The sequence below is a fragment of the Hibiscus syriacus genome, unplaced genomic scaffold (genome assembly GCF_006381635.1).
Source record: "Hibiscus syriacus cultivar Baekdansim isolate YM2019G1 unplaced genomic scaffold, ASM638163v2 tig00110221_pilon, whole genome shotgun sequence".
Classification (NCBI taxonomy): domain Eukaryota; kingdom Viridiplantae; phylum Streptophyta; class Magnoliopsida; order Malvales; family Malvaceae; genus Hibiscus; species Hibiscus syriacus.
This window is the reverse complement of record NW_024062635.1, coordinates 71,115-96,373: the sequence shown is the minus strand read 5'-3', so window position 1 is coordinate 96,373 and position 25,259 is coordinate 71,115. Positions and strand designations below refer to the sequence as shown.

The following is a 25,259-nucleotide window of genomic DNA, read 5'->3' as shown; positions in this document are numbered from 1 at the left end:
CTTGAGTATGGTGGTCAAATACTATGATCTATGCACCATCAGAACAAGTGACCTCGTAGTTTAGAATAAGTATGTTGGTGAGCAGTTTAGACGGGCGATGATACTGAAGTTCCTTAATTTAAAATAAGGTGATCGAGTTGTACATGAGTGTGAGGCGGAATACAATAAGCTGATCCATTTTCCTACTGAGGTAGTTCCCAATGATAAGGCTCGACGTGATTGGTTCATTGAAGGTTTGAGGACAAAGTTAAAAGAGATGATGTTGGCTTGCCTAGCTTGGAAGAAGTTATAAACCGAGCTAAGGCTATTGAAAGAGCTTAAGAGGACACCCTAGCAGCGGAGCAGAGTATGCAGATGGGAAAAAGAGTTAGAATGCCTTCAACTCCCTACCATGCTAAGAGAGGCAAGGGTTTAAGTTCCCGATATACTGACAGAGATAGTTTTGATGTAGCTTCGCAGAAAACTAAACAATCCCAGTCTTTTGCTGCTAGCTCGGGTAGAGCATTTGGAGAGGGAGCTCCATGTCAGACATGAGGTAAATTACACCGTGGAGTATGTAGATTTATCAGTGGAGCTTGTTTTCAGTGTAGTGAGATTGGTCACTTTACCTGAAACTGCCTAAGGAATCCAGGGATAATTCGGCACAATCTGAAAGATCTGTGGTAGCTTCTAATAGAAGTAGAGGAAGGGGTAGATCCAGGGGATATTCTGAATCAATACAGTGATAAGAGACTCAACGTGTCGCCAGAATTTACAACATTAAGACCAATGGGAATCGGGAAGACCCGAAGATCATAACAGGTATATTCCATCTTTTTGATGAGCCTATATTTGTTAAAAGGTGTATAGCTTTCCTAGCTAATGTGATAGACACTCGAGTACCGGAAGCGAGATTAAATGATATTCCAACAGTTAAGGAGTTTCCATAGGTTTTTCTGGAAGAATTATCGGGTTTACCTCCAGACCATGAAGTAGAATTCAAGATTGAGGTTTACCTGGGTACCGAACCTGTTTCTATGGCTCAATATCGAATGGATCCAATAGATTTAAGAGAGCTAAAAGCTCAATTAAAAAAGCTACTCGATAAGGGATTTGTGAGACCTATTGTTTCTCCTTGGGGAGCATCTGTACTGTTTGTGAAAAAGAAGTCGACTACCGTCAGTTAAATAAAGTAACGATAAAGAATAAGTATCCTCTTCCGAGGATTGATGATCTGTTTGATCAAATGAATGGCGCAACAGTGTTCTCTAAGATAAACTTGAGGTAGGGGTACCGCCAATTAAATATAAGAGGATGATATTTAAAAGACAGCTTTCCGGACTCGGTATAGATACTACGAATTTGTGGTGATGCCATTTGGATTGATTAATGCTCCTGCAACATTTATGGACTTACTGAACCGAGTATTCCAACCTTAATTGGATCAATTCGTGGTGGTATTTATAGATGATATTTTGGTGTATTCAAAGTCAAGAGGGGAACATGATATTCATCTTCGAGTGGTTCTTTAGACACTTTGAGAAAATAAGTTGTATGTCAAATTGTCCAAATATGAATTTTGGTTAGCTAAGATTGCTTTCCTTGATCATATAGTCTCTACAGAAGGCATAAGAGTGGATCCAAAAATGATTCAAGCTATAGTGGATAGGCAACCCCTAAAGAATGTTCCTGAAGTTCAGAGTTTATTGGAGCTTGCTGGTTATTATAGACGGTTCGTGAAGAACTTTTCAATGTTATCTTCGCCACTAACTATGTTTTTGCGAAAAGATGTGCCTTTTGTTTAGAAGGAGAAATGACAAGAAAGTTTTGAAATGTTAAAGAGAATAGTAACAGAGGCCCCCGGTGCTCGTACAACCTGAGTCGGGTATGGACTATGTAGTCTTTAGTGATACATCTCATAATGGGTTAGGATGTGTGCTAATGCAAGATGGAAAAGTTGTGGCTTATACCTCAAGACAACTGAAGAATCAAGAGAGAAATTACCAGACACATGACTTGGAATTGGCAGCGGTCGTGTTTGCTTTGAAAATTTGGCGTCATTATCTGTACGGTGAGCGTTGCCATATTTATACGGATCATAAGAGTCTAAAGTACTTGCTGACTCAAAAATAAATGAACTTGAGACAAAGGAGATGGATCGAGCTTTTAAAAGATTATGATTTGATCATTGATTATCATCTCGGAAAGGTTAATGTGGTAGTGGATGCACTTAGCTGAAAGACTTTTGCCACTCTACAGGCCTTGGATACGTGTATGTCTTTAAAGGAAGATGGTGCCTTGATTGGTGAACTTAATTTAAAGCCGATGCTTTTGGATCGAGTAAAATAGTTGTAAGATCAAGATGAGAAATGCTTGGTGAGAATGGTGCAAGTAGAAAAAGAAGAGGTCAAAGACTTTGAAATGATGGTTGATGGATGTTTATATTTTATCGTGGAAGACTTTGCATTCCCGATAATGATGAACTGAAGAAATATATTTTTTCGGAGGAACACTATAGTCCTTTGAAGATGCATCCAGGCGGAAATAAGATGTATCAGGATTTAAAGAGTCATTATTGGTGGCTTGGTATGAAAAGAGTTGTATCAGAGTTTTTTTCTAGATGCCTAATATGTCAGCAAGTGAAAGCTGAACATAAAGTGTCATATGGATTGTTACAACCGATATCCATTCCTGAGTAGAAGTGGGAACGAGTTACAATGGATTTTGTTTCGAGACTACCTTTGTCACTAGGTAAAAAGGACTCGATATGAATAATTGTAAACAGATTGACCAAAATAGCTCATTTTATTCCAGTTTGGGTAGATTCCTCAATGGGTAAATATGCAGAATTGTATGTAAAGGAGATAGTTAGGCTGCATGGAGTGCCTATATCGATAGTTTCTGATCGAGACCCAAGGTTTACTTCAAGATTTTAGAAGTCCTTGTATGAGGCCTTGGGTACTCGATTGAATTTCAGCACAACCTTTCATCCGTAGAAAGATGGGCAGTCAAAAAGAACTATTCAAATATTAGAGGATATGTTAAGGGCATGTGATTGAGTTTAAAGTATCATGGGAAATGTATTTTCTTTTAGCGGAATTTGCTTATAATAACAGTTACCAATCGAGTATTAAGATGGCCCCATATGAAGCTTTGTATGGGAGAAAGTGCAGAACACCATTAAATTGGTTTTGAACTAAAAGATTGGCCCAGATTTTGATGAAAGAAATGGAGGAGAAAGTGAAAGTTATCTAGGATAATCTGAATATAGTCTCCGATCGACAAAAGTCTTATGCAGATTTGAAAATAAAAGAAATTAAATTTCAAGTGGGAGACAAGGTATTTTTGAAAGTGTCGCATTGGAAGAAAGTATTGTAATTTGGACACAAAAGAAAGTTGAGTTCGAGATTCATTGGACCGTATGAGATTTTAAAATGGATCAGACCAATAGCATATCAATTAGCTTTGCCTTTAGATATGGACAAGATCCACAATGTTTTTCACTTGTATATGCTTAGAAGGTACTGATCAGATCCATCCCATGTCATCACACCCGAGGAAATAGAGATCCGACCAGAATTAACTTACAAGGAAGAACTAGTGCGGATCTTGGTTAGAGAAAACAAGGAACTACGTAACAAGAAGATTCCTTTAGTTGAAGTGCTCTGGCAAAACCATAAGGTGGAAAACGATACTTGGGAAAGAGAGGAGGACATGAGGAAGCAGTTTCCATAACTCTTCGTATCAGATACTTCTTTAAATTCGAGGACAAATTTTCTTAAGGAGGGAGAATTGTAATACCCCAAATATCAGGTCAGTGACTATATTGAAAGGATTTAAATTTGGAGGATTAAATTGAATAAATGGTAAAGTATAAGAAATGATTTAGAAATTGTGATTAAGACCAATTAGTAAGAATAGAAGAATGAAAGGGTATTTTGGTCACTTAGAGGGAAATGGATTTAAAATTCAGTTTTAATTAGGGTATTTAAAAAGAAGAAAAAGGGGAAAGGTGATAAACAAGTTAAGTTCTCTTCTTCTTCCCTGTGACCGTGTTCTCTTCATAGCCAAAGGTATGACTTCATCTAGCTAGTTTTTCCTTTCATTTTTTGGTTTGGTATTGGAACCTTGAGTGTTATAGAGGCTTAAGGAAGGGTAAAAGAGGATTAAAACTAAGAGATGGATGATTTATTTGAGATTGAAGAAAATGGGTTTTTGAATGATATATTGAAATATGAGTTTTTATTGAGGTTTGCTAGTATATTTGACTTGTCAAATATGTAAATAAGAGATTAGAAGAATTGGATGTGATTAAAAACATGTATGAAAAAGTAGTATGATTCTTGGTTTGAGATGTTCTTTGGAGAATTAGATGTTATAAGAAGCTAAATGGAGGAAAGTTAGTTGGGTTAAGTGATGTTAAGTTTAAGGGTATTGTTTGAGGTAAAAAGTAAGAGATTTAAACAAAATATTGGGTAAAAATTGAGTTGAAAAATGGAAAATATGGGTAAGGGTATTGGTACTGGAAGAACAATACCGATACTATAGGTTTTAATTTGAAGAATTACGATGAACAATATCGATACTGATACAATTAGTATCGATACTACTGAGGGTATCGATACTAAAAGGTATCGATACCATGGATTCCAGAATGCAGAAATGGTATTGATATTGAAAGGGAGTATCGATACCATAGTATAGAAGTATCAATACCATGGTAGGGGTACCGATACTATTGAGCCTGGAAAATTTAAGATAGGAGGAATTTTGATAGAAATTGAATATAATAGTACTTTTGAGTATTATTAAAAGTATAAATGTTCGAGAGTATACTAACATTGGTATGGTATGTGTACTTAATGGATGCTTGTGTAAATCATAACCAAGCTCCCGAGTCAAGCAAGAAAAAGGGCAAAGATAAAGTGGTCGAATAGTCGGACATCATTACAACATACTAGTGAGGCTTATCAGGTGAGTGCATTTATTGTACTTATATGAAAGGAGGAAAACTCACAATGAGCCAACCTCAAATATTTTGTTAAATGTATGTTTTACAATATTTCAGTATATTTTCATAATGTATATAGAAATGATATTATGAAGAAGTTTTAGAGTATGAAATGCTCTAAAATAAATGGATGAATGTAATGTTGTGCAATGGTTATCGATGTTACCAAAATAAATGTTTAAATCTAATTATCTGCATAAAATGTGCCACTAATGAAAATGCATAACTGTGCATTATCGGCATAAAAGGTGCCACTAATGAAAATACATAACAGTGCATATCGGTATAAAAGGTGGCAGTAATGAAAAGGCATAACTGTACATTATCGACATAAAAGGTGCCACTAATGAAAATTCATAACGATGCATTATCAGTATAAAAAGTGCCACTCATGGTATTCATAAAAAAGTGAATGACCATTTCGGCACTTTGGTGCAATGCATGTACTATACATTCTCATTTAACATACATTGGGCAAAATAAAGGATAATTGGGAACAATATACAGAAAAATAGGTATATTGGGCATACTAAGAATAATTTCAATGACTATATGAAAGAAACTTGGTTTAACTGAGATGGTTAACTAATTCCTATGATGTATATATCTAGTTATTATTTCAATAGCCATGATATGTTTATGTATGAATTTCAGTTCATTTTCATTGTTATGCCTCACTGAGTAAATACTTAACATGTGTTGATTTCACGCGTAGGTAAAAGTAAAGACTAACAGAGTAAGGAGGGCAACAGAGAACATCAATCCAAGGTTAACTCTTCAGTAACTATAGGACAATCAAGTATTCTTTTGATAATTAGATGACATGTATATGAATTTAAGAAAAATGCTCTATAATGTATTCAAGTAAATGCTTTGAAATAGGTTACAACGAATGTTTTATCTTATATTCAAATGTTTTATGTTTATTTTCGAAACAAAAATTTTATGGGTTTACAAATAACAAAATGTTTTTAAAAATCATGTGACACTTGTGACTTGTGTACGGGAACGTGTACGAGATATGGGTGTTACATGATTAAAACATGATATCATTGGAGGAGTCTCAGCGGAGTAACATAGTACAACGATGTTGATTTAATGGGCATGTAGTAGTCATGATTTAAAATGAGTTAGTTTATAACATTTTAATTATCTATTTATTTATTGAGTTTCTAAATCGGGGCCCCACTTTTATAAATTGTTATGATTTCATACTTTGTGTAAATATTTTGAAAGTGAGTATGGTTTCAAAAAAAAGTTAGTCACTTTGGTGATTCTGTGCGACACTCAAATCTGTGGGTTTGGTTGTTACGAAGAAAAAGAGAAAGAATAGAAAATGAAAGAAAGAAAAGGAAGGGAAAAATTGTCATAAGAGCCTCACATTACGACTACGACTAGAAACTATAAAAGATTCCTTCTCGAATCACAAGATTAACAAACTTTTATTAAATAAAATTTTAATAGACACAATATAAAAATTGAAAAAATAACAATAAAATAAGATTTTAAACACATATTAACTAAAATATATTTAAATATGTAAATAAAAAGGCATAATTTAAAAATATACCTATTTTAACTAAAATTTATTTAAATACTTAAATAAAAGATATAATATAAAAAATAGTCATTTTGGCTAATATTTTAAAAATATTTTAACCCTCAACATTTTATTTTTGAGAAAAAATATTTTCTTGACGAAAAATTTTAATTGACTAATAGTTAACGATTCTCTCCAAGTACCCATGAACTATACAATATTAATATGACATATCCACATGATTGATAATGATGACATGATATTATACCACTTTAACCCTTTTCTAAAATAATATTAAAGGATTATAATTATTAAATAAATGACCATTTAGAGATCGACATGTAAAAATCTCCAATTGATTTAAAATTAAAATTTTTATAATTTTTAAATTTTTATAATTTTTAAATTTTTATAATTTTTAAATTTTTAATTAATCGAATATTGTTAAGTGTTAACATTTGAATGATTGTCGTTAAGTTAATAAATATATTATTTTATAATAAATTTATTAAAAAATGTCAAACATGACATTATGACACAAATTCATTATCAATCATGTGGACATGTCACATTAATAGTGTCGTTTATATGTATTTATCTAATACACAAAAATTGTTAATCGTTAGTTAACTAACGATTTCTTCCAATGAATGATATTTTTATTTAAAAATCGAATGTTGAAAGATAAATTGCTTAGAACAAGGATGAAGTTAAAATAACTATTCAGTGAAATATATATATAATGAGAACAGCAACAAAACGTGCACAATTAATCAACAAACAATTCCTTCCTATGCAGAGCGTGGCGACCTCAGCAGGAGGTTCTGTGAACATCGTGGAACCAATAGAGGCACCTCGTCCCATAGCTGCTAATCTATCAGCAATGCAGTTTTGATCTCGGCAAATATGTGCAACTCTAACAACCCAATCTCTGGTACGGAGCTCTTGGAAAGCAGAAACTAAAGTATGACCAACCAAGGCTTAGGAATTGTTGTTGAAGATCCGAACTACCTCGCTATTATATGTCTCGAGTTCCACCTGTCGGAAGCCTAAACGTCAAGCATGGGATAGAATATCATGTGCTGCCCAAAGCTCACTACTAAAACCGAGCACCTTCCAAAACTCCTTGAGAAGCCGAAAATCCAACCTCCCTCGTGATTCCGGATAACACCGCCAGCGGCAGCCCTATGATTATCGGGATTAACTGCACCATTTGAGTTGGCTTTAACCCAGCCAAAGTGAGGACGAGGCCATGGAACCTGAGCACTCAAGCCACGCATCCTTGTTCCTGCAATCTCTTCATTCGCTATAATATATTTAATATTATATTAGATAAAAATATAACTAAAACATATATATATATATATATATATATATTAAGCTTCATTCCTAAATTTGGGGCGAATTAGTTGCTCGTTACTACTTGGTAGGGACATGAAAATCTTGTATGATAATGATGTCGAACGTGATTACAATATTTCGAATCTCATTAAAAGGTGAAAAAATCATTAAAGAATCTTCAAAATCTTTTTGAAACAATGGGCATCCACCAAAAATAATGTCCTCTCAAAATTTTATTTTTTATAAAAGCATTTAATTTAATTAATTTTATAAAATCATCTTGAATATAATAGAAATAGTGACTGTATTTGTAATTTCTCAAAATATTAAAATTAAGGATGAGTCTACAATGAGTGATATGCATTGAAATGCACCACTAATATAAAATAGAGCAAAATTCAAAATAAAAAATTGACACAAGCAATTTTAGAGTGTTTCAACCTCTTCAATGAAGTCTACATCCACTACCTTAGCTTCCACACTATGGATTTCAACAAATTTACTAATTTGTTCTAACCTTTTAGGACAAGGTGTAACCTTAAAACACACTTAGACTTATACCCCAAAGTCTCAAGTGTACAACCCTTCCTAAGAAGAAATTACAAATGAGCAAACTATGAAAATCCTCACAATGATAGATAGTTTGCAACTTGATGCTCTCACACACCCAAAAACACTAGAAAGAAAAATACAATGAATTGAATAGTGTTCTTTGTACGAAAGACACAATGGACTATGAATTTGGCTCTTTTTGATCTTTGACTGTTGGAATAGCTTTCTTATCTTTTCTTGGTTGTTTCAAGACCCCTTTTATATGATCTCATTGATTTCTAGCCATTTCTGGTTGTTGGAGGGAGTTTGGAGCCGTTTGAAGCATTAAATTCTCGTATTTAAGGTTATTTGCACAGAAAGTTTTGGAACTTTGGGAAAGTTTCGAAACTCTTCAAAAGAACAATTGAAAAGTATGACCGTTGGACCCAAAATATCGAAATTTTAAGGAAAGTTTTGAAACTCTTGAGTTAGTTTCGAAACTACAGGAAAGTTTCAAAACTTTTTGGGCTACTATTTTGGGAAGTTTCGAACCTTTTGGTAAAAGTTTGTTTAAAAAGATAGTTTTTGAAATTTTGAGAAATATAAGAAATTGAAAATTATTCTAAAGTATTTGAATGATGTAATACACCAAAAAAGTTAGATAGTGATCAAAATGAAAATTTTGAAAGTTTGTTAGTCAAAGTAGAAAATTGGGAAAATTTAAAGACCTAAGTGGTAGTTTTCCCAAAAAGAATTTTATTCCATAAATGGATTTAGTTAGTGATCAAATTATAAATTTTTAAAGTTTGGTGACCAAAGTATAAACTTTAGAAAAATTTAGGGACCAAAATGGTAATTTTAAAAAGTTAAAAATTGGCCCATTGAATAAATAGTTTATCTAAATAATAAAGTTTATGTGGGAATCAGAATGTTAATACGAGTTTTGTAATAAAAGTTATAAAGCATGGAAGTTGAGGAAAAATTTGGTGAATCGGATCGAATAGAAAATTTAGGAAAATCTGAAGGATGATACATTAGACCTGAAAATATTATTTTTCACATTTTTAAATGTTGGAAAATAATAAAAATCTTAAGATTTAAGGGTTTAATTCCATGTTTAATTTGGACCGTTGGATTAAAGTGGCAAGATTGTGATTTTTGGAAAAAGGCAAGGGCAAATCGATAAACTAAGATCTTATTTGTTCATCTTTGACTTATGGGAGATGATAAGGTTAAGGTGTCTTATTTTGGAAGATGATAAGATTGAGGTGTCTTGGGTTAATGGTGATTATGAAGTTTCATTAAGGGTAAATTGGTAATTTCCTAATTTAATGAATTTAATATTCATTAAAGGTAAATTAAAGGTAGATAAGCATGAAATTAAACTAAAGTTTTATGCCAAATTTTTTCATCATCTTCTCCATTGCCGTGAGTTAGTATAAGGTAAGGGGAAATATTTGTTTTCCATTTTAAGCCATTTCCTATGGAATTCAAGTTATGACGTCAAATATGAAAGTGATCTAGTCAAAAAATGTTATCTTTTGGTACCAATTATGCTTGCTCAACTTGCTTGATTTTAAAGATCCCAAATCTTAGGGTTTATGTTCATGCTAGGGTTCATGAAATTGATGATGAATATTGATGTTTTTGAGGTTGTAAATTCATTTTCAAGCATGAATTACGATTAAAACATGTTCAAACTTCCCAGAAATGATTCTATAATTTTTCAGTCAAATAAATAAATTATAGAACTTTGTGTTATGATGAGAGTTGATTAAGGTTTTGATTTTAGAGATGTTAATGTTGATTGGAAGTTGAGTTCATGCTTGAATCGAATCAAAATCAAGAAAAATCATGAAAACTTAGTTTTTATGTTTAAAGCATTCGACCATGGGTTGGTTGAGTGAGAAAATTTATGAAAAAATTATATAAGGTCTGGAAATTATGTAGGAAGTATTCTACAAGCCTTATAAAAATTTGGGGACCATTTTGTAATTTTTGAAAAAAATAGGGGACTAATTTTATAATTTTGGAAAAGTTGTGAATGGTTGTATAATTGCCTAATAGTTGATGTACTATACTGGAAATTACTGTTTTGGAATTGAAATGAGTGTTTAAATGTGAAATATGACTATTTTCGAAAGTTTGAAATAATTGGTGATTTAAGTGCAACATTCGCATAATTGGGGTGCTTAAATGTAATTATACCTTTGTAAAAGCATTTGAATGGTAATAATTTCAATTTTGGAATTTTGGCATTAAGAATCTAAGTTATAAAATGGTGAAGGACCATTTTGTGAAAATTAGAAAAGTTGGTGCCAATGTTAAAAGGAATTATTAAGTGTTAAGTATTTTGGTAGAAAATGAGTTTCAAGTATATTTATGGATTTTTTTTGGGGATGTGTTTATGTTAGCACAATACTAACATATGTATTGTTATGAAATTGTGATTTGTACAGATCGTGATTGATTTGTGATCGAAGCAAGTCAAATATAAAATGGTTTATTGTGAATCGTAGTGAGGCACATCTTTTGGGTATATAAAGTGTCAAGGTGAGTGCAATACATGCATGACATTGTACGTAGATGTTTTATACATCATCAGGAAGACTTGCGACAAGTCGACCTTGTTTATATCAGCATGATATTATGTTATTTTTTATAACTTCGATATGACATTGATATGTCACAGTGTGAAATTATAGTGCATTGATCATGGATAATGTAATATTTTACCATGGATGTTATTTTAGGTATGAACTGCCTTAATGTTAAATATACGGTCGTATGATACCATGGATGAATGAATTAGACTATATGCCCAAGTAACTCGTTGAAGGACAGGGTATAGTTGCCATGTCATAGAGTACAGCAGCTGCATGTTTATAATAACACTAGTGTGTAAGGACACTAAGTGCATGTTCATGTCCGATTAGCACTAGAATGTAAACCTAGTGTAGGTGGTGGATCCGACCTTATGTATCATATCCGGATTAGCACTAGAGCATAAACTTAGTGCCGGTTTAGCACTACGGTGTAGATATTACTTGAATACCCAGGGTTTTCATATGTTTACTTGTGGGCTATAGTTATTGGTAAACATGATAATATTTATATCATATTGTTTTGATTATGGTAAAATTTTGAACATGCATGATTTGTATTGCGTTGTTTATTGTTTTTAATTGCGTCACTAAGTATATACTTAGCGTGTGATGATTTTCACGCATAGGTAAAAAGCCAAGAGTAAAGTAAAGAGTACAAAGCACTTCAAACATCAAGGAATATACTACAATATCAATAAGACATTATATGATGTAATTTTTACTTAGTTTAGTGGCATGTACTTATCAATGTCCTAGTTGCTCTGTTGAACTATTTTGAAACTAGTTTGTAATGGATAAATTGAATCGTTTTATGCTATTTTAAATATGGATAATATGAAACAATCTTATTATTTTGATTATATGTAATTAATATACATATATATGTTTTAAATATCATATGATAGTTTTACTTGAGATAATATTTTTATATTATCAATTACCAATTTGAGAAAAGAATTTTGTAAATCACCTTTGGAATTGGGAAAATGTTTTTAGAAAAGCATGTGACATATATAATCTGTATATGTTTATTTTACAAAAATTATTATATTTAATGTTATATCAAAATCATTTATGTTTATCAATCTCCCCATTTTTGATATAACAAAACATTTTTGTAAACATTTTCTTGATTCGAAATTTTTCATATTATATATCATCCAAATTTTCATTTAACTCCCCCTTTGAAAAACAATTTGAGGCTATGCAAATTTTAACCAAAATTTTATATAAAAAAACAAAAACGACCAATTTTAATCAAAAGTTGTTTTTGATATTATTATCCCCTTTTTGTTAGATCAATAGCTACAAAAAAGAAGTTATGATTAGGACATAATAAGCCAAGATATACAAAATAATGATCCAACATATATCCAACATAATAGGCCAAAATATATCCATATGAAAATAACCAAAAATATCAAATATAAGCATATATATGAAATCCAAAATATTCATCATAATCAAAATATCTGACATAATCAAATAATCCCAAGGTATGAAATCCAAAATAAAATCCAAGATAATCATAAACATCTAAATTCAATAATAGGAAAAACCAACAATCCTAAATTCAACATAAGGTAAAATAATCAATCCTCATCATCATCATCCTCTGGTAGCGAAAAATGATCGGGAGGTGGATGAAGATTTGGGAAATGAGTCTCCAAGGTGCGAAGATGAGCATCCATGGTGCCAATATGAGCAGTCACGTCATCAAAGTAATGGTGCTAATCACCGAATTGATCGACCATGTAATCGTAAATCATTTTATTAGTGATGGGAGGACGAGTAACAATCCCATGCGCTACATCAAATATGGGAGCTTCTCCGACTTGATCTTGTCAAATTCGAACCCATTCACCTCAGATAAATTCATACCCAATTTTGTAAGCTAAGATAAAGTCGATAGGGCTCGAAACAGGAACCTCTGTGTCATAGGAAAGATTAACCTGATGTTTGGTAAAGATGTGACTAAGCAAACAAGCGTAAGGTAATGAACGTTTAGATCCTAGACCTTTGAAGATGGTATTGACAAGCTCGATAAAGATGATATGAGCGAGGTGAGGAAAAGTTTGACAACAAAAATGGTAAATCCATCAATAGTCTAAGTCGCACATACGAGTGGCTTTTCTACTCGAAGGGTACAGAAACCAAGTGACAAAGAGGTGGAAGAGATGCTCTTCAACGACTAAAATGGTGGGATTGTGACATTGAAGAGGACCAATGGCGACGGGTGCATTCTCATCGTAAGGACCATAACAATGAATTCCTAAATCATCGGCTATATATTGAACATTAAGCTCGATAATTTGACCCATGAGATAGGATTGGATATCTATGACCTTTTGGGTTTGACATCGAGGAGAAAGATTTGGATTAGGTTCTTCATGAATAAGAGTAGCATTGGAAAGAAGGCTTGAACAAGATTAGGATAAATGGCATTTGGAATTCCCATAAGATCGAGCCACTCCCAAGTGGTTAAAAGCTTAAGAAAACTGAAGTTGTAAACGTTTGAGAGCATAAATTCTTCATAAAATTTACGATCAGGGTGAATTTATCTATTACGAAAATGTTGGCAGAACTTATGACTATTTTCGTCGGATTAAAAGCAAAGGGACTCAAAGGAGTTTGATGAATATGATGAAGTACTGCCTCTACGACATTTAAGGGAAGTTTTGGGAGCCATTTTTGGAGACAAAACAGTGGTTAAAAGAATAGGTTTTGGGCAGTCTTAAAAACAATGGTTTTAAGACCACATGCACATATATATAGCATCAATTAACAACCCAATTGCATGAAAATGCATTTAATTTTCACATGATTAAAAAAATTAAAACCCTAAACCTACTTAATTTTTCAAAAAAAAATGAAAAACATGAAATAATCAAAAAAATCTATGTACAAATCATTTAATCACTAGAAACTAATGTGAAATTAAGAGAAATAAAAATTTAAAATGAAAGGCTTAAAAAATAGGGGTAAATGGTTCATGTGAAAATGTTGTTCAAATGATAAAGAAGATAAAATGAAAATTATGGGTAGTTATCGGAGACACCATGACGGCTGACGAACGGACAGAGATCACTAGGAATGACAGACAAGCAGCGAAGATGAAGGGTTTTAGGGATTTTAGAGAATGTGATTCGAATGGCTGATGAAAGAATAAAATAAATTTGGGGGAAATAGGTTTAAAGCCTATTTAAAAACTAATTCGAGCGACAAGTTTCAATACTCCTGAGGAGTTTCGAAACTTTGGACATAGTTTTGAAATTTTTTAAAAGTTTTAATACTTTTAGCAAATCTGTAACCCCCTAGACCCGGCCTACGCGTTTCGACTAAGTCTAGTAGATCACATTCATGATTCTTAAAGACATTTTTTCGAAACCGTTATTCTATCAACGTAAAATCATATTTATAAATGACATTTATGAAATTATAATAAATTATACTATAAAAAAAACCAACTTATAATTATGAGAAAAATAACAAGTTAAATAAAATATGTCTTAAAAAATCCAAATTTCAATAAACCAATATAAATTAGCAAAAGGAGTACTCATTATAAAATCCAATACTTTTAAAATAAGGCCCATGTTACCATAATAGAGTTAACTTAAAAGATAAAACATTACAATACAATATACTTCAAGAGATATGTTGATCCTCCAAGTGCTTGATCCGAGTATCTAACCAACAATATCTGAAAGGGGAAAATATTTTCGAAAAGTGAGCTAGGCTCAGTGTGTCCCAATAGTACAATAAAATCATAGTAGGTACAGTAATTGAGTAATAGTTCAGAAATTCATCATCAAACCATAATGAAGTTTAACTTTTGAAACTCGTAATTTAAAACCCTTCTCCTGTACACCATCTACAATTCCCCAAAACTGCGTCCATAGGGCTTACCTTAAGCACACAGCAGAAAGGAAGTCAACCTAAAGATAGGCTTTGGGGCCTGTATCCTTAAGTCTGTAGGGCTTACCCTAAGCACACAACAAAAGGGAGCCAACCTAATAAAGCATCTTGAGGCCTGTGAGCCTACCCAAGAGTCACATTAGGTCCATAAGGTTTACCAGCTTGATCAAAGCTGTACCTCCGTAATGCAATCCAACCCAAAATCAGTATTTCAAAAATACTATTTATGCAGTAAGCATAATTTCAATAATTCCATATTCAATATTATCATATACCAATGAAAACCAATAATCATATATATCAGTCATATTCCATAAACCATCACCAGTAAATAGGTGGATTAATAAAACATTAAACCATAGCTATCAATGTACCATATTTCAAAACATATAAAACAATCAAGTAGTACACAGGGAACACACCTCAACAATAAGTTCAAATAGTAGATCTAGTGATTGCTGGCTTCGCCACGCTCTGCTACTGTTTTCGAACCTAATCCATAATAACACTATATTACTAATGGGTAACAAAATTAATTTCTGAAATCATAAAATTTATGGGTCTTACGGGTGAATATTGGCACACGCGGCTTAACTGATCTAGAGGAGCTGGGTCGAGTTGTCGAACGGTCAGGAGAGTCTCTTGTACCTTCAAACATTAATAATTTATCAGTCCCAAGTCTTACTCAACCATTCAAAGCTTAAACTCTTTAGTTCATAAGCATTTTTCGGGTTTGACTATCAATTTGAAGGCTTTCGAGTCTGAATTTGACCAAACGGAGTGCGGAATCGAAATCAGGGCGTCGAACAACATAAAATATGACTTTTCAAAAAATTTAAATTCTTGGTCAAAATCAAAGTCAACGGGTTTGACTGATGATTTGGAGGCCTTACGGTTCGAATTTGGCAAAACGGACTTCGGCACATCGACAAATGTTAGAATAGGTATACGCGAACAAAATCAAAGGTCGTTTAATGGCCGCAAAGGGGTTCAATAGTCCACATTCAAAAATTACAAAAATATCACTTTATTAAAAATAATTACAAAAATATCACCGTTATACAAATAATTCCCAAAATATCATTGTTTTAAAAATAATTACCAAAATGTCAATGTTTTTAAAAAAATTCCCAAAATGTTACCTTTTTCAAAATAATTCCCAAAATGTCACCTTTTTCAAAATAATTCCTAAAATATCATTGGGTCGGGTCAACGGTCGGGTCGGGTCGGGTCAGACCGATCAAATCGGTTTGGACCGGTCAAGCCGGTCACAACATCACCCAGCCGTTCGCATCTTTCTCCACGCGCAGGGGCGGCGCGTGGGGGTGCGCGAGACCTCATCTGGTCTCCAAAAATTTCCAAAAATTATTTTAAGCGATTTTAAGTCACTTATCAACCTCGGTTCAAATTTTTGAACGGTGGAGAGCTCGATTTCAACTCGGCCGAATCTTTGACCGCTCCACCTCCCCACACGTGCCGCCACCTACGGAGATAAGGATGACACCATCGGACTCGGAACGACACTAGGAACACGATGGTGCAGGAGGTGTCGAAAACCGATCAACGATCGGAGATGAATTTAAGATTTTCTTGGCGGTGGTGCTAAAAAAACGTCGAGACTTTGACTCGAAATTCACGTCGTTTGGCAGCGTTTCGCTATAATTGGTTTACTGGGTTTTGATCACGGGTCGAAGATGAACACGATGGTGGTTTCAATTTTACGATCGGAAGTCAGACGACGTCAGAATCGGACTTGAAAGAAGGATGAAGGAGAAGGGAAATTGAGCTTCTGTTTTCTCATTTCAAAATCAAAAAACACGCATATAACATATAATCTGCCGACACTCCTTGGGTAAATTTAGGGCTTGGTCCTTGAATTTCCTTTACTTCTAAAATGGCCTACAAGTTTTGAAAACTTTTAATTTAGTCACCAAATTTTACCAAATTACATTGATTTAATTTTTTTCTTCAAATTTTCCGGGTTGTTACAAAATTATTTTGGTCAGTATAGATACTCTTGGTCATTCCATTGATTCAATTGACTCAACAATTGGTATCAGAGAAACGATGAAAGTTTTTTGCAAGAAAATGAAAATTTGACACAAACAATTTTAGAGGGGTTCAACTTTTTCACTGAAGTCTACATCCACTACCTTAGCTTCCACACAATAAGGATTTCAACAATTTCACTAATTTGTTCTAACCTTTTAGGATAAAGTGTAACCTTACAACACACTTAGACTTATACCCCAAAGTCTTAAGTGTACAACCCTTTCCAAGAAGAAATTACAAATGAGCAAACTATAAAAATCCTAAAAATAGTAGATTGTTTGCAACTTGAAGCTCTCACACACCCAAGAACACTAGAAAGAAAAATACAATGAATTGAATAGTGTTCTATGTAAGAAAGACACAATGGACTAAGAATTTGGCTCCTTTTGATCTTTGATTGTTGGTATAACTTTCTTATCTTTTCTTGGCTGTTTGAAGACCCCTTTTATTTGATCTCATTGATTTCTAACCATTTGTGGTTGTTGGAGGGAGTTTGGAGCCGTTTGAAGCATTAAATTCGCGTATTTAAGGCTACCGCACACAATGTTTTGAAACTCTAGGGACAGTTTCAAAACTCTTCGAAAGAGAAATTGAAAAAATATGACTATCGGACCCAAAGTATCGAAACTTTAAGGAAAGTTTCGAAACTCTTGAGATAGTTTCGAAACTCAGGAAAATTTTGAAACTTTTTGGGCTACTGTTTTGGAAAGTTTCGAAACTTCTTATCAATGCTTGTTTAAAAAGATAGTTTTTAACATTTTGAGAAATATAAGATTTTGAAAATTATTCTAAAGTATTTGAATGATGTTTTTAATATAATTTGAACTTAAAAGACTCATTTTTAAAGCTTTAACAAATTTTAGGGAGTTAAAATTAATTTTAAAAAAATATTATATTTAATGTTATATCAAAACCATTATTGTTTATCATTATTGAATTTTTAAAAGTTACAAAATAGAACTTTGAGTTTTGTTAAAAAAATAACAATCATTAAATGTTATTAAGGGGTGACATAACATACTAAATTAATGAAAAATGTCTTATTTTGTCCCTCAATTATAACTAAAATTTTATTATTTTCAACATTTTTAAGTAATAATTCTAAAAATTAGAAATTTTAGAATTTCTTGAAATATATGAAAATAAATTATTTTTTTAATTAAAAAATATTTAAAAATAATTCAGCTATAAAAAAATAAAATTAATTTTTTATTAAGTGAAAATTATTTTATAGCTAATTATTTGTTTAATTGTTGTTTTATTTGTAAAATAAAAATATTATAATTTTTTACGTCTGAAAACTTATATTATCATATAAAAAAATTATTTTTTTAGTAATGATGTGATCTAAGCATTTAAATTTCATTTAAAACAAATTTAAATGTAATGTAAAAGTCATACATCCATAATATTATAATATCACATCAAATAATTTTTAATTTATATGGTACAGATTTAATATTTATAATATAAAATTAAAAGATGATATTTATTTTTATCTATAGCTATTTTATTTTCAATTCAACGAACCTAATAAAATTTATTTTGATTAAAATTAAAAGTTAAATTAATTTTTAGTTATAATTAAAGGGTCAAATGAGATGTTTTTGAATGGTTTTGTGCCCATTTTGTAACAAAATTAAAATTTAATATTCATTATGTAACTTTTAAAAGTTAAATATTCAAAAAGATAATTTTGACATAATTTAATGATCATGTGTAAATTCTACCCTATAAAATTAGTGATGAATTGCATGAATAACATGCATTAAAAAAATTTCCTGAAATTAATCACTTTAAAAATATGTTTTTCAAATTCAAATAAAAATTTTCTTTAATAACTAATATTCAAGTTATTGTTTGTTACACTGCTCCACACGTGGAAAAATAATAATTCACACGTAGTTTTAGGGTGATAATAAATTATTTTAAAATTATTTAAAAATAAAAAAATATAATATTTATTATTATTTCAATGATGATGTACTAAAATATAATATTAAATGTTATCAAATAGTCGTATAAATAATATAATCGGAAAAAGATTATTTGTTTTTGTTATAAGAGGGTCCAATTTAGGACATGGTGGAGGAGAAATGAACTCTTGGCCACTAAGTCTTCTATGACGGAAGATTAAAGAAAATAAAGGGACTAAATACAGAATAAAGTAGAGATAGGGGATGTAAAAGAAAATGACCATCCTCACCAATATTTGCCATTTGCGGGCTCAAAACAGGCAATATCTCACTCCCTCCTTCAATCCTTCTGCCTTGGTGACTCACTTGTCTCTCTCATAGCTCGTCAAACTTTCATTTCAGACGGCAACAGCGACGCTAATTGCGGCCGTTCTTCTCATATTCCGACGAATCTCCGGCTGCATTTCATGTGATGTTAGATTTTGATCACCAGGTCTCATTCTCTCTCCGTTTAAGCTAATCTCTGCTTCTTACAAACGTAAGATAGACGGCATGCCAGTTTCTTAGGAGAGCTAAGGAGCAATTTCCAATTTCCTTCTTTCGATCTCTCTTTTCTTTTGATCACTTGTCTCTCTCATAGCTCGTCAAACATTGATAAATTTCCAGGATGCCTGGGCAGCACGGTAAACCTGCTTGATTCCAACGTAGGAGTTCATCGAAACAGCCTGCTTAGTAATAAACCGCACGGTGATCTCTTTTTTCGTGAAAAAGTCAAAATTCCTTTTTTTTTTTGGTTGTTTTGCTTTTGAAGTTTGAGCACTTGTCTGGGTAGTATGTTCCATAATCATCACTTGCTTAGTTACTTTAGTATGCCCTTTTCCTTTCAATTCAATTCAATGCAATGGAATGCATTTTGCATTTCTTTTTGTCACTTGTTTGTTGAAGAAAATTCAGAACTTTGTAAAATGATATTTGTGAAATTTAACTGCCGAATATTCCTTTAGATTTCTTACAAAATTTTTGAAGTTTATAATATGGTATAAGATGTGGAATTTTATTCTGATTATGGAGGTCTGTTGTTCTAGTTCATGTTCATTTCCTTTTACCGATACTTGCCTCTCTTTGATTTTCTATGTTTCTGGTCTTAGTATATTGGAATTTTAAGTTGTAGCACTTTTTCCCTTTAAATTTACTTAAGATAAATTGTATGCAATGAATCCAATGTTGCTTATTGGTATTTTTAGTTGTTTATGCTTTTGTTATAAATTTAGCTTGCTATTTTGACATGGAGCTGGTTGGTGGGCAGGTTCCTCACTCACAAGGAGTCAATCTGACTTGTAAGGATGGATAACCTCACATTTGGAGATCCTATAGAGGATAAAGCGGTATGCATTGGTTTTCTAATCTGTAATAGTAATTATATAAACAAGTTGGAAACAGATTCTTTTCAGAACTTGCCTCTGTATGTTCCACTTGTATTATAAAATTAAATATCCTATTGTCCTTACCTGTGTTAACTTTTTCTTATCTGTGCAGATTCTATCTGAGTTAAAGAGAACCTTGTCAAACAAGAAAGGTAATGGAACAACCAATGTGGTTGCTATGCTGACGGGGCTTGACACAATACCAAAACAGCAACATAATTTAGCTTCACAAAGGTACCATTGTAAAGGTCTTTCTCGATGTTCTTTGAGTCAATCTGAGATACCAATTGAAGGCTGGGAGCAAGGCCAAGGCTTTTCAGCCAAGCAAATGCAACGTGAAGGAGATCTCTGTCAAGAGCTGAACAAATATAAAGATGTTTATGAAATCTGGCAACAGTCCTCTAGGACAACTAAGACAGGAGACGGCTCTCCACATAAAGGCAGTTATAATGATAACATGAATGAGAAAAGAATAGCTCTAGTTCATCAAAAGTTTATGGAAGCTAAACGTCTGGTGACAGATGAAAAACTTCGCCAGACCAAGGAATTTCATGATGCACTGGAAGTTTTGAATTCCAATAGAGAGCTATTCCTTAAGTTTCTGGAAGAGCCAAATTCTACGTTTTCTCAGTATATTTATAATTTCCAGTCTTTAACTCCTGAGACAAAGCGTATCACTGTTCTTAGACCTTCCATGATGGTTGACAAAGAGAAACTTTCTGGAATAGGAAAGAAGGGTGATAAATAGACAAAGAAACCTGCGCATATGAGTTAAGTAACTAGGATGGATAGAAACAAAGATGTTCGTTCTCCTCCTTTTTCCTGTCGAGATGTTGTTGAATATTTTTACCAAACACCTAGAATAGTGGTATTGAAGCCCAGCTTTGAGAAGACTCGGGACATTAAGACTGTCTTATCTCCATCTTTCTCATCACCTAGGTTAGTGCATGGTGAAGATTCTTTTGTGGAACCTGAAGATGTTGTACAAGAACTGAGAGAAGTGTCCAATGGAATCACTAGAGAGATGCAAGAAAATAAGATGCATCACAGGAGGGAAGAAACATTGCTCCCTTCTGTGTTTTCTAATGGTTATACCGGTGATGATAGTTTATTTAATAGATCTGAAAACGAGTGTGCTGTAGAAAACCTTAGTGATTCAGAAGTAATGTCACTAACTTCTAGACATTCTTGGGATTACATCAATAGGTATGGTAGCCCTTATTCTTCCTCGTCCTTCAGCTGGGCATCATGTTCTCCTGAGTCTTCAGTATGCAGGGAAGCAAAGAAATGACTTTCAGAAAGATGGGCCCTCATGACATCAAATAAGAGTTCCCTAGAACAAAGACGTGTTGTGAGAAGATCAAGCTCATTAGGTGAGATGCTTGCTGTTTCTGATACCAAAATGTTGGTGAAATCTGAAGAAGAGGGAAGTACAAGTGATTCTCCCAAGAACCTTCTCAGGTCAAAACCTGGGCTCCTAATCCTATATGCCACTGCATATGGTGGAACGCTTGAAGTTGAAGTTTCAGATCCCAGAGATAGCAAAGAACACGTTTCCAAGGAACTGACGAAGGAAAAGAGCATGAAATCATCTTTGAAAGGAAAAGTTTCAAGTTTATTCTTCTCTAAGAATAAGAAAACAAATAAACAAAAATCTAGTGGATCTCAAGCTACTGATATATCTCCATATGCAACTCCTGGAACACTTGGCTCACCCAGATTTGATTACTATGGGACAGAAACAAGGCATGAATTCCTTCTAGGTACTTCAAACTTCCTGAGTTTCTTAGCAATTCATATGTTTATTGAATGTTTACATCTTGTTTTGTACACATACATCAAATCTGTTGTAGATTTCCTATGCTGATCTGATATTTGACTGATATGATGGTCAAGATGGAAAACACATCAATATTGCCTCCCATTTATATAACTAGCATATGAACCTTAAATGTTCTCTTCCTGTCTCTGAAGAGTAAGCGATGCTGAAGATGATATAGGTATAATCCCGCTAATATTGTTTTGCTACTACGAAGGAAGGGTGCCTATAGTTGTGTGAATGTAAGATTCCTCCAATAGGGTTGGACACATTTTCCCACCGTTAAAGGTTGATCTCATAGTTAAGAGTGGTGGTGTCTTTCTATTCATTTATTATTCTTAGCTATGACTAATATGAGTCATTTTAGTCAATTTTAGAGGTCTGTACTGTGATTTGAACATGAGATCAGATTGTCTTCTAAACTTGTACGAGTTAATCACTCCTCCATACAATAGGATATTTAATTTATAATACAAGTGGAACATACAGAGGCAAGTTCTGAAAAGAATCTGTTTCTAACTTGTTTATATAATTACTATTACAGATTAGAAAACCAATGCATAAACCTAATGATCTGGCACTATTTTTATACACATTTGATTCATTAAAACTTTTGACCGACTTTAAAAGGAAAAAATAAAGGAAAAAAAGTGTCTCTTCTTCTCCATTGTTTCTCTCTCCTATCCTACCTACTTAAAAACTAGGGGAGCTAATTCTTCCCTCCCTTTCTAAGTTCTAACTTTAAGAACCATATACTAAAATGTCCTAAAAATAGGGCCACCATGAACAGGGTGCCTCAACCGTTGAGATGAAGCTGAAATACTTGAAGAACTTCAAGCTGCTTCCATGGCTTGATCTTGAAAATTCTAATTGTAACAGGAAGAAAAAAAGCAGTAGAAAGAGGAGAGAAAAGCAATTGAACAAAGATTACATCAAACTTTCTCAAGTCTTAAATACACATAACTAATATAATTACTTAAAATATTATATAGTCTGTTGTTCGCACTCATAATATACCACATCAAAGAACTATATAAATATACTTGATGTAAGTTGAGGAACGCTCCAGTGGTCTCTAAAACGGTGGCAACTTGATTGTAGGACCTAGGAAGTAATCAAGCACCTGCAGCAAGTGAATGACTCAAAATAGAATGGTAAAGGTAAGTAAGTAAATGTAAATGTAATGTTTTAAGGTAGGTTTGAAATATTATAATGAATGCGAAAGATGGTTAAGTGTTTGCGCTACAGTGATGGCTATGAAAGAAATGGATAGTTTATGAAAAGTATCTTGAATAAACCAAGGAAGAACCAATGTTATATGGAGCAGAGACCCAACCTTACAAATCTATTCAAGGGGTGGTAGAATAGGACTTGGACCCACTATCTATAAGAGAGATATGAACACAAGTATCAATGGAAGAATAGAGGGGTTGATGCCACAAGTGATAAAGTCTAAAAGACTAAGTAAAAGAGAATGATTCTCACAATATATTGATGAAAAAAAGGTTGTCTTACAATGAAATAGGTAAAGCTTATTTATTTAAATGAAATGAAACAAGGCCATTAACTAGATGACTATTCGACCAACGTATCATTTAATTAAAACACATAATTAATTTAATACATGCATGATGAAATGAGATGATGATTCGGCCTAGATGAAGGGGAATGATCCTTGGCCGAATGGTGCCTTGGTTCACTTTGGCCCCAACTTGAAGGTGAATAGTGATTTAGCCGAATTGTGATATAACCATTCATCTTGGCACCTAAATGAATCCACACGCTAGACACATGGTTGGCTGGTCATAGGTGTACACATGGGTCTCCATGATGCTTTGGTGTAACCTCGTCATGTGATGTTGCGTTGAAGTCCTTGGACAACCTAGAGGTGAGCTAGCTTCAAGGTGAGCTAGGTGACGTCTTGTTAGCTAACTAGGTGAGCTATAGCTTGATGAACTCAAGCTAGTCAGATATGGTCTTCTAAGCTCCTCAGCTACTCTCCTAGCTACATCCAGCTACCTTTAGTCCACTTTTAGCAACTTTAGTCCATATGGCTTCCTCAACTAAGTTTAGCTTCATGTTAGCTCCTCCAGCTGAATTGAGTTTCCATGTGATCTCCACGAGCTGCCATAGTCTTGTGAGCTGCCATGCTTTGCCAAATCCACCAAGATACCATAAGATGTGTCTTCCCTTGATGTACCTACATGGATAAACAAACTAAGGTAAAATGAAGGAAATGAGCTTGAATGAATTAAAATGCATGATGTCGTGCATGTATAAGTGCTTGTGAGCTATGAATGAATGCCATGAGCTAAGTATATGATGATGCAATGTTAATGTGCTAATATATAAATCTTAAGAGATGAATTAACATGTAATGAGCTAAAGAAATCATGAATGACATGCTGCCATATTATAAATGTAACGGAATCAATTCAAAAGAATACAAAACTAATGTAAATCAATAATAAACTAAGTAAGATGTGACAATCATTATGCATCATATGATTGATTAGTTAAATGAATCTCATGAATATGAATGATTAATATATAGTTTAAACATAACATGATTTCATTTATAACATATATATCAAGTAATCATTTGAATGTATAATCAAATAAAAGAAATGAATAATAAGAAAAACTCCCTTTGATGCAATGCTTGGTTGTTTGGAAAAATGATCTTTGACTCTAGTCATGCGTATCACCCCCCTTCTTGAAAGCGATTTGTCCTTAAATTGAAAGGTTTTGTAATCCATGGGAGAAATGATGTATTCACCCTCATCAAGCATCCACTGTCATTTGTGTCTTGGAAGCAAATCTTTTCCTTGAATGGACAAGTTTCCAAAAATGGCGTCCCTTTGCTTTATAATTTGGATGAATAAGTGCCCCTTTAAAATACCTTTTAAGAAAACATTTTCCCTAAAGGCCTTTCTTTGAAACTTGTATTGCCAACAAGTATCATTTTGATAATCATTCTTCAAGGGTTACTTCTTTTAAAAGTAACTCTTCACCATTGGTTTCCTGAAATGAAAAATTATGTGAAAAATAACATACCTCTTTAAACATCCTTTCATATTGCACTGAATCATCATTTTCTTTGGAGAAATGTGTTGTTTGCT

General features: G+C 33.0%; 1 pseudogene; it reads left to right on the top strand.

Annotated features, from left to right (window-relative positions):
- The first annotated feature begins 19,242 nt into the window (after positions 1-19,242).
- On the top strand, positions 19,243-22,185 carry LOC120114192 (annotated as a pseudogene).
- The last annotated feature ends 3,074 nt before the right edge of the window (positions 22,186-25,259 follow it).